The sequence below is a fragment of the Panthera pardus genome, unplaced genomic scaffold, assembly GCF_024362965.1.
Source record: "Panthera pardus isolate Hobbes unplaced genomic scaffold, ASM2436296v1 HiC_scaffold_26, whole genome shotgun sequence".
Classification (NCBI taxonomy): Eukaryota; Metazoa; Chordata; class Mammalia; order Carnivora; family Felidae; genus Panthera; species Panthera pardus.
The window spans coordinates 28,955,467-28,966,454 of NW_026526832.1; positions in this window are offsets into that span (position 1 = coordinate 28,955,467).

The following is a 10,988-nucleotide window of genomic DNA, read 5'->3' on the forward strand; positions in this document are numbered from 1 at the left end:
TCAGAAAGTGCTGCCCTAAAGATATTTATGAACTTAAGAGTTCCCGAAGGAGCCTATCTCCCAATATCTAGATCTTTTAGAGAATTTTATTGATATTATTTCTTAATATATCATAAAGAGCCTGCTTTTGAGGCAGCCGCGTTTCCTGTTGATGACGCACACCATGTATATGAGTGTTTCCCTCATTACCGTGGTTACCAGGAAGCTCAGAATTGAGTCCTGGCCCACATCCAGCTACTGCCCAGACCTCCAGAGGGACAATTTTGTCTTCTTACCTTTTCTCTGTTATTGTCTTGTCTCTTCTATTTTTCTTTTCTCTTAGCCATGATTCCTTCATGTATTCATTGTAAACCTATTTTACTGGTATGTCAAAACCCTCTCGAAAGAGAGGCTAGGGGTGCATAAATAAATGTAAACACCTGTCCTGTTGTTAGCAATAATGATACGAAACACAGTTGCATTCCAAAGAAGAGGGGACTGTCCAAGAGACGTTGAGTATTAGCTCTTTCCTGACCAGGAAAAGAGGAACCAAGACGTGTTTCCTCTTGGCCTTAATCGTCACGTTTAAGTGTTTCTAGTCTCTAAAGTCAGAAGACATGCCTCCTTCCCTCCCCCCACTCCCTTGACAGACTGGAACAAAACCACCCTCAAGATCAAATAGATTACATTAATGACACAGAGAAAAGAGGATGGTCTGTGCCCACTCTCTGAGCTCCCCAGACAACAGGCTTTTGTGCTCAGGAGAGAGACGGGGGCCGGGGGGCACTTGACAGGCTGCATCCACTGGACAGGGCCTGCTGGGCCCGCACTCGTGCCCTCCAAGACTCCGTGAGTTGGGTGGACGGAGGCCCTTTGATTCTTGGCCACTGCCCCCACCACCGAGGAACCCTGCCTGCCCAACACCCAGATAGCCACCCCCAGGGCCTTTCGAGGCCCCATCGGAGAGGTGGAATCTTCAACAGACCCCACCCTATTCAAATATTCTGCCTCCAGACAAACTCAGCTTATCGTCCCTTCTGACAACTTGACTGTGAAGTGACCCACATATGAGAAGCACTCTCCTGCAGGCCTGTCTTCCCTGAGCCGGAGCTGGAGATGGTCACCCATAAGGCCCCTTGTCCCCATCTCTGGACGGTAGCCATCTTCTCCCCCTTTAGCGCTTCCCTCATGGATGGTGGACCAGGAGCAGACCAGTGGCTGCCTGAATCCCCTTGGATTCTCCGTGGAGGCCACGAGCCCCTGGTGGGCTCTCTCTCTCTTCTGTTGTGCACACCCCCTCCCCCACACGCTGAAGGACGCTCCTGGGCAGAGGCGCAATGGCTATGAAAACAGCTGTATTCATAAAAGCTGGGGAAGGTGCTGCTCAGACCCAGAGGGACAGTGGAAACTGTCCGGATTAGACCTTCCCTCTCTGACTCCATCAGCACAGCCGGTGCCACATCATTACCAATCTCCTTGGCTGTGCGTTCTAGCAGGTGTGATGTGCTCCTTGAAGACTGGAACCTCGTGGAATTCACGACTCCATGTTTACGCCGGGGCCTGCCTCTGAGTATGACCTAACAAGTCCAGAGGAAAGGTGGTAAGAAGGGGGGAGAGAGAGTGAGGACTTCAGAGTTTGGGGAGGTCAGACCCTCTACTTTCATGACCTCCTTCAATCTTCACAAAAACCTTAAGGGTTTAGATGTTATCGTTAACCTCATCTCAGAAAAGAGCAAATGAGGCTCAACCGGGAAGTAACTAGTCAAGTTTGGACCAAGTTCCAGCCACTCGAGAGGCCCTGACCCTCCTCCGGCTCCACCCAGGGCTGGCCCAGGAGTTTCAACTTTATCCCAGAGGCAGTGGACCATGAAATCTTTCTGAAAACTTCGGAGTTGACTTTGCAAAGCAGCGTTCAAATTAGAATAGGGATTTTCCACCACGGAATTCTCGGCTTTCCGCAGCAGCTCTGACCACACATCAAAGGCATACTCTTAGAGCAGTTCTATTTGTTGGGCACGTAAGTCAGAAAAAATCAGAAAACATCTAGAGAGAGAGATTCTTCCCCATCCTTCTCTACACGCAGGTTAGTGTCCTTCTGCGAAGCCCAGACTTCATTCCGCAGAAGTCCCTAATTCTCCTGGGAGAAGAGGAAAGGAACTATCGGCCTATCGGCCAGGTCAGCTCACTTCAATACAACAGACAAGGCCTCATGAGGCAGCCGTGGGCACCCAGGGGACCCCGAGGCCGCAGACCCCCATCCCTGGCCCACTGGGCACTAGCATCCAGACGGGAAGTTGGAGTAGAAATAAAGCGTTCCCAGGATCACCACGTGCAAGCAGAGGTTTATGTGAGGCCTGTGAAAGTTTGACCGACCCTCGGTTGTAAAAACTGCAAGGAGATTTATTTGTGGCTGTCCCTTCTGTGGGTGTCTGCTCCAGGGGAAACAGCAAATCTTTGTGAGGGACCTATTGGTTCCTGTGTATGGCTTCCTCTGCTTAAAAGAAGAAAAAAGAAAGTCATTTAAACTATTTAATTGGCCTAATTTGTGTTCTTAAAAAACGAAAATGAAAAAAAGCTGAGATTTTATGGGTGGTGTTACATTTTTAACGGGCAAGTATCCCAGGCCCATACTTTTAATTGGAAAATGTCAAACAGCTGGTTGTTTTAGGCTCAGAAATAAGAATAATACCCACCGTTTGCTTCAGGGCCACAGTTTACAAAGCGCTTCATGTCAGAGACTCTGCTTTGCTACCAGCACGCGTGGAGATTAAATTATGATGGACATGTGTATCTTCACCATAGTCTGTTCCCGAGATGCTTCGAGTCAACCAGCAGGCTTGGCTCGTACAAGACACAGGTGTAAGGCCTCACTGAGGTTAAGCTCTATCACAGACGGGGCCTCCAAGCACTTGGAGCCTTTCCGTGGCTGAGACTTTTCCGGAACGTAGCCCCGTCATCCTGCGGTTATCTTAACGAGGCCTGGAAGTTCGGCCTGTCCCCATGCTTCTTGGCCATTTCTGGGGGACGAAGGGCCACGTTCGCTCATCTGAAGCCGGACGTGTCGGGACGAGGGCTGGGCCTGAGGCAGGAACAGACTAGCATCCCGTCTTTCGCCAGCATCCTCCTCTCTGCCTCAGGCCTCGTCTCTGTCGTCCCTGTGCTTCCGTTTCCTCCCGTGCGGAGACTGAATCCCGTCACGTCCCATTCTCAGCATCATGCCACAGATGCTGTGTGATCTTGTGCGAGAATTACAGGCGTTACCGCACTATTGTTTCGTTATTGTCACAGACCTTGGTGACCGCAGGCCCAGGCCCGGCTGCCAGCTCTATCTCTTGCTGTGAAACCGTGGACACGTTACTCCCTCTCTCTCGACCTCTGAGTCCGCGTCTGTAAAATGAAGACGGTGCCCTTGGTCAGGGCACCTTGGAGTAAAGCCACCAGACGAGCACAAAATAAGGAGCTCGCGCTAGAATGTAAACCGATGCCCTGCCCCCTTCATTGAGAAAGTCTTGCTGTGAAAAAAGCAAAACAAAACAAAACAGCTGGATTAGACAATATGCTGAATGAGCAGTGGTGCTGTGTTAGCCCTTCCATGACTAAACAACATGATTCCAACGACATTCTTATCCTACTTATGAGATAAACTGGGACCTAGGAAGTGGGTTTGATTCAGAATTATTGCTATCCAGGTGGGGCCGCTATTCTAATTAGCCCACGGGGCTTCACAGGGGACCTAACATGGCCCAGCACGGCCGCACCTCAACACGGTGATCCCTTCCCAGGAGCCTCCCAGCTCGATGGGCAGATGAGACTTGAGCAAGAGTTTATCAAGAACTGGCCAGACCTGTAGCCCCAGACAGAGCCCATCTGCAGAGGAGTCATGGCCTAGGTGAGATGGCATTTGCATCTACGTTGTTAGTAATAACCTACACTCAATAAAATGCAGAGAGGTCCACGAACACAGTGCCTTACACACATTATCCTTGTGTTCATTTTTCTGTCATCTAGAAATGAGCTCTGGGGCCCATTTGTGGGACACCCGCCAACTTTCTCAGGCAGGTAATCTAGACCTCTTACATATGGTCACATTCCTGCTAACACCTGGATATGCATGGACAGAGGCAAGCATCGACATGTACATCTACATGTAATACAATATACAATAGTATTTATGCAGGTGGATCCCAATGGCTGGTTTTGGTGATGCCTCTAACTCAGCCCCAAATCTCAGCCAGGACTCAGACCTGCTCTTGAAATGCAAACCTGTTCTCGTGTGTCATCAACTCCGTCCTCTCTGCATCCAATTGGCTTTGACAACTGGAAAGTTAGATGAGCCATCGGACCTTTTGTTCATTATCCACACTTTGCTGAAATTATTAAGGAAAATATATAGGTACATCTGCTGGGAAACTCTTTCCTCCCCTATAGTTCAGAATCTTGCATTTGGGGATATTTTGTCATATTTTAAGTCACCTGATGATAATTGAGGGCCACGTCTGCCCCTACGGTACTCTTTTACCTTCCGGTTTCAGGCATGAACTTTCTTTCTCCTTGTCCCTCTGCATTTCTTTCCATTTGTCTGTCTTTTGGTAGACTTTTTTTTTTTTCTCTCTTTATGGTTTTTCTACACAATCCACTGGCCATGTGATGGTTTAAATTTAACTTTCAACTTTCAAATTACTCTGTGTGTGTGCGTGTGTGTGGTTTTCCCTGTCTAGAAAGGAAATATTCCCATGGGAAAAGATAAGTGTGAAACGAGGGTGGCTAGGGTCCTATCTTTGAGGTGTCCAGACTCATACAAAGAACTTTTTAATGAATTGTTTTTCCTGAAAAAAAAAAAAAAAAAAAAAGGAAGACATGTGCAGTCTCTCCCCCAGAGGGTTCTGAATTCTTGGCTGAGGAGGATAGAAAGAGGATGCTTCCAGCCCCTCCCCCTTCAAATCCTAAATCTTTGAAAGCTACCCTCGGATCAAGCAACGTTTTCTTGCAAATTTTGCAACGAGAATTCTAGACTTTTTGACTACAAGGCACATCTGAGCTTACGAAAGGAGTGAATCGCTTTGGGTCTGGGGGGCCCTTCTAGAATCCTTGGGAAGGGCTCCTTTTATTCCTGGACCGCCTTTGATGACACATGACCTTTGACTCTGATCAATGCATCCTCCTCCTGGGGCAGCAGAGAGGAGATCAAATCTCTCAGCGCCCAGAGGAAGAGCCGGCCGTTAGGCCCTGACCTCCCGCCCTGCCCCTAACCTCACTGATAATTGAGTTTTCCAGCCATGCTCATCAGCAGGGTAGAAACACAAAGAAACAAGCCCCTCCTGACTCTGTCTTTGCCCAGATGAAACCTCCAGCCAAATCTGCTCAGCTCACACCAACATCCGGCACCGGAACACTCCGGAGAGCCGGCGTATCTGGGAGACGGCTCCCCCATTCCAGCCTGGGCCCCCTGACCCCACCCGCATCCCTGCTGCAGGCTGCCGCTCCGACAGCATTTGCTCCTCCTAAAAGAGTGCTCCGAGAGAGAGGCCCTCGTCTCCTTGAAAGATTGCACGGCGATTGAGAAAGCACCCCCACCCCCAGTGCCTTCTGTAAAAGCACATTTCCCAGACTCTCCTCGAAGGCTAAAAATTTAAGAAACCTTCTCCAGGGCACGTGGGGGGCCCAGTCCGTTGAGCATCCGACTTCGGCTCAGGTCACGATCTCGCAGTTCGTGGGTGCGAGCCCCGCGTCGGGCTCTGCGCTGACAGCTCGGAGCCTGGAGCTGGCTTCGGATTCTGGGTCTCCCTCTCTCGCTGCCCCTCCCCTGCTCACACTCTGTTTCTCTCTCTCAAAAATAAATACACATTGAAAATAATTAAAAAAAAAACCTTTCCCTACCTCACCTTCAATCCTTGTAAAATTTCTTATTTTAGAATAAAGGAAGGGATAAATAACCTTCTTCAGAGCACCGCCACCCTAGGTTTGCCCCCCTCGTGGGAGGAGTGGACAGCTAGCATCACGTCCGTGGCCAGCTGCTGAAGAAGCAGGAGGTGATGGCTGGGAGGCTGGTCTGCACTCAGTCTGTCTGTGGCTTATGGCTCACTGGGGACTGGTTCACAGGCAGCCAGAGGAGAAGCCCTCCCTGTGTGGTTTATGAATAATAACAATGCTTTTCCCACCTTGCATTTTACATGGTCTCCTCTGGCCCTCACCCCCACCCCCACCCCACCCCCCGCCGAAAGAACTGTATTATGTCCCAAGAACCCAAAGGGCACCAGACTTCTCCAAGGTGACCCGTGCCCAGACGAGGTGGAGCTGAGCTCTGGAGCCAAGGCTGCGGACTCTGAAGCCCATGAACTCTCTGCAGCGTCTCCCTGCTTCAGGAGGAACACGCCAGGGATAGGAGCTTGGAGGCAGAGGGAGGGACCAGGTGTGGAGGGCCTTGGCTCTCTGGCCAGGACTTAGGGTTTTCTTCCAAAGCCTCCCGGAGTAGCTGCTGCAGGGAGGTAATATATGTGCAGCGTTGAACAGTCAGGGTATTTCCCCATCTGGAAACTGGAAACTGGAAAACCTCATCCGAAACAGCGCCTTAGCACCTGGGCCTGCCAGACGCGCCCTCCCCAAAGCTGGGACCCGTTGGCATAAAACCCTCCTTGCCATCACCACTATTTGCCTTCTTGCCTGGGTGGTGCGGAGCTCCTAGGGGCCCTTTGCTACAAGGTCCCCGTGCTGCCTGTTTGGATGTAGAAGGTCCGGGAGTGAGGTGCAAAGCTGTGTATTTACCAAGTGCCCACAGGTGGTGATTGGCCATGGACAAGTTTAAAAAGAAGAAACACACCATAAAAGCCCCGCCCCCCCCCCCCCCCCCCCGCCGGACACTGGGAAATAATAAGGCTCCTCCTGCAGAGTCTGAGAAGGTAGGTCCAAGGGGGAACCAGGAACCTGGATTTTTAACAGAAACTGAGCCAGGATTGGGGTGGGGTGAGACGTGGGTCACGCAAGTGCAGGGTCCGATTCTTTATTTATAGGTTTGCTCCGTTGTCCATCATGGATATGCTTACGCTAATTTCTGATGTTCTCTATCTCGGTGTCTGGGCTGCTTGGCCCTCCTTAGATTTTGCACCCTGGATGAGTTCCTCACTCTCCTCGCCCTAGTCTTGGGTCTGAACAAAAGCCCCAGGTGACCCCAAGCCCAACAGCTCAGCACCACCTTCCAAGGTCTTGCCCGCATCTCCCGCATCAAGCGCCTCCACTCTTCACACTGCCGATGGCCTCAGCCATAGGCACCGCGTCTGCACCCCTACCTACTGCACCCCTCCCTGATGGCCGGGTCTCGGCCTGGCCCTTGGACATGCTCTCCCTCAACATCCTTGTTTCCTCTGGGATCCTCACTCCTCCTGGCCGGCTTCTCCTCCTCCAGCACCAGCACAACCTCCCTCGTGCGCTAGGAGCTAGAAGCCCTGCCACACACTCTCCCATTTAAACCACCAGACACTCGGGGTGCCTGGCGTATGCAACTCAGGATCTTGGGGTTGCGAGTTCGAGCCCCATCTCGGGTGCTTGAATGAATTGATGAGTGAGTGAGTGAAACTCAGGACACAATGGGATGAGCACAGGCTTTGGTCTCACAATACAAACTCAAGCTTGAATCCAGATCCACTGCTGACTACCTTACCACTCCCGACAGAGACTCAGCACTTCCGGGCTCCATTCTTCATCTGTAAAATGGGGCTAATCAGGCCCCCCTTGCAGCGTCGTGAAAATAACCGAGTGTCGGCACCCCAGTAACTGATGGGCCATAAACTTAGAAAACACTAGGGACCGGCTGGTAGATCTTCCCTTCTCACCATCTTCTGGTGCTCTCTGCTCTCAGGGGTGTGCACTAAAGCCTCCTGAGGCTGCCCGTTGTGGTTCTTGTATCATGGCTAAGTTGGGTTTGATGGGCGGTTAATAATGCTCAAGGCTGAGATGAGAATCAGTCCCCAGATCAACTAGATGTTTCGCACCGTCTACAGCCAGACATAGCAAGGAATTAAGGTGGGTCTTTGTTGAATGTTACTGATTCAACCCAAACGTCAGGATCATCATCTGGTGTCTGAGCTTGTGTGTGGTGTCAGTCTGCCGCGAGGACTCCTAGACACGGTCACAGATAGAGTCTCCTGAAATCCTCCTGAGGCTTCAAAAGTCATGAAAAAGATCTTCCTCCAGAATAGATTTACCCTGACCCTCCCTGTATTAGTAGCGTTCTCCGGAAGAACAGACGTATAGAGGGGAGAAAAAGAGAGAGGACAAGGAATTGGCTCATTGAAAAGTGGATCACCCCGTGATCACGGGTGCCAACAAGTCCGAAATCTGCAGGGCAAGTCAGAAGGCTGAAGGTGCAGGAAAGACTAGACGCTCCCATCTCGAGTCCAAAGGGCATCTTAACATAGACTTCCTTCCTCTTTGGGGGACCTCATTCTTTTTGTCAATGCCTTCAACTGAGTGGATGAGGGCCACCCACACTACAGAGGCTAATCTGTTTTATGCAATGTCTTGGATTCAACGCTAATCACCTCTAAGATATATCTTCCCAATGCCATCGAGACTGGTGTCTGACCAAAAACTGGGTACCATAGCCTAGCCAAGGTGACACAGGAAGTAATCATCATACTCCCTGAGTTTACACCACGAAATGAAATCAGCCCCTCAGACGGTCAACATGTAACCAAACAGGAAACAATCGTGGGAAGGTGCTCTGTGGGCGTATGGGTAGGGTCCCACGAGCAAAGGTGCCACTGGGATGAGAGCTATGACCAGCCTGCTGCTGGAGAACAGCCAGGAGATGCCAGGCGCTCTACTAGACTGTAGGGAAGTCCCAAAGATGCCTGACAGAGTTCTCTCCTCAAAGACGGATTCGTTCACCAAACACATTTGGCTCTCCAAAGTACCAGGCATCTCGACTGGACTCTGGGGTGAAGATATGCGTCTGACAACAGACCTCAAGACCTCACAGTCCGGGGTGGAGGCAGATATCCAAAGGACAAGAGCTATGACAGGACGGGAAAAGCAGGTCTGAGCACCTCCACTCGGGGAAGATGTGACCTTGTTTGTGGGGATAAAGAACTAGCACCAAACACAGTGATCATCACCCGGGAGATGAATAAGGAGAATTCGGTGATGTACAATGTGAAAATTTTTGCAGCATTTAGAAGCAAAGAACTAGGTGTAGGCACGGCATTAGATTTTAAAAATGCAGTGCTGAGGGGCGCCTGGGTGGCTCGTCGATTCAGCGTCTGACTCTTGACCTCAGCTCAGGTCTTGATGTCAGGGTTGCGAGTTCAAGCCCCACACTGGGCTCTGCGTGGGGCGTGAAGCCGAATTAAAAAAATAAAATGAAAATAAAATAAATGCAGTGCCAAACGGGCAGAAGAAGTAAGAAGCCAAAGAACGGATAGCGGAGTGTCATTTATATAACTTAGACATACGTCACACAGGGCAACGTGCTTCAGAGATGCGCCTATGATTTCAGGGGTGCAAAGCAGATGCACTGAGACAGTCGTCTGTGCAGAGAGGGGGATGGGAACGAGGAGGGCTGACCACATCAGTGGGAAGAGGAGCCTGGCAGGGACCGGTGAGAGATGTCTCATGAACTGAGGACTGTGCGTGACTCAAGCCTCTGCACGGAGTTCTATAGAATCTCCACATTGACCACCGTGGGAGAAAAATGCCCATGCAATACCACCTGGTTACAATGATTTGGTCCATGCCTGTCTTCCCTTCCAGACAAGAGGTTGGCAAAATGTGGCCCATGAGCCAAATCCAGCTCACCGTCTGTTTTTGTAAATAAAGTCTTATCGACACACAGCCGCACTCATTCACTGGCAGAGCGCCCGTGGCGGCTTCCACAGTATAATGGCGGCTTCCACACACACTACAATGGCGGCTTCCGGAGTTGCAGTGGAGACTGTGTGGCCCGTAAGGCTTAAGGTATTTACCAAGTGGTCCTTTCTAGAAAGACTTTATCAACCCTGTTTCAGACTAAAAGCCCATGGCAGGGGCCACGAATAGAGAGAAAGGAGGACCCCGCAAATGGTGAGATGGATACGGTGAGCAAACACCAGACAAGCACACGAGCATCCCAAGACCAGACTACAGAACTCAGGCCGTGAGTAGGGTCATTCAGTTCTTGGTGTGCACCGGGCCTTTGTACATGCTGCACTTCTATGTGGAACACTCTCCACCCCTGCTTTTCCTGGCTAACTCTGGAGGCCTCTCTGGCCCCCGTCCTCAGGTGGTGAAGCCCTGCGGTGTGCTGTCCTTACATTCTGCACGTTCTGATAGTACATGGCACCCCGGTAATTATGTGTTCAATGTCCACCTTCCTTTTTTCACATGGGTACGGGCCACGTCCTGCTCCATTCTGGACTCCAAGCAACTATAGAATGTGTAGGGGAAGGGCGAGGAATACGATCAGAAAAGACCCGAGGAGAAATGACAAAAGGCCTGCGATGCCAGAGAAGTGGATGCTTTCACCCAAAGGACACGTGCTTAGGCCTGACTTCCCAATACAAAGAAAACAGTCTGCTCGAAGAATGATTGACCTGGAGCTCCAAGGAGCCAGATCTAGGTCAACCCAACTCCCTCCTGGAGGCTGTGCTGCCCTATTCCCATCTTTGTTCCTCTGTGAGATCAAGACTGCTCATAGAGCACAGAATGCTCTATGTCTTAAAGGCTGGTAATGTAGGAAAGCTGAAATCAGGAAAGGGGTGCCAAATTCGCAACACAGATCACCCCCGCCTCCATCCATCTCCAACCTCCAGGCACTGTTCCGGGGGCTTTACATAAACTCACCCACGGAATCCTCGTGACCAGTGATGTTACAGATGAGGAATCCACGGCACAGGGAAGGCTAGCCAGCCTCCAGCCCCGGGTCACACATCTCTCCAGCAGCAGAGCCAGATTTACTCCCTGGGAGCCTGGTGACAGAGTTTAGGCCCGGACCATCACTCGATGCCACCTCTCACGTAAGATCACTGGTGGCCTTCTCA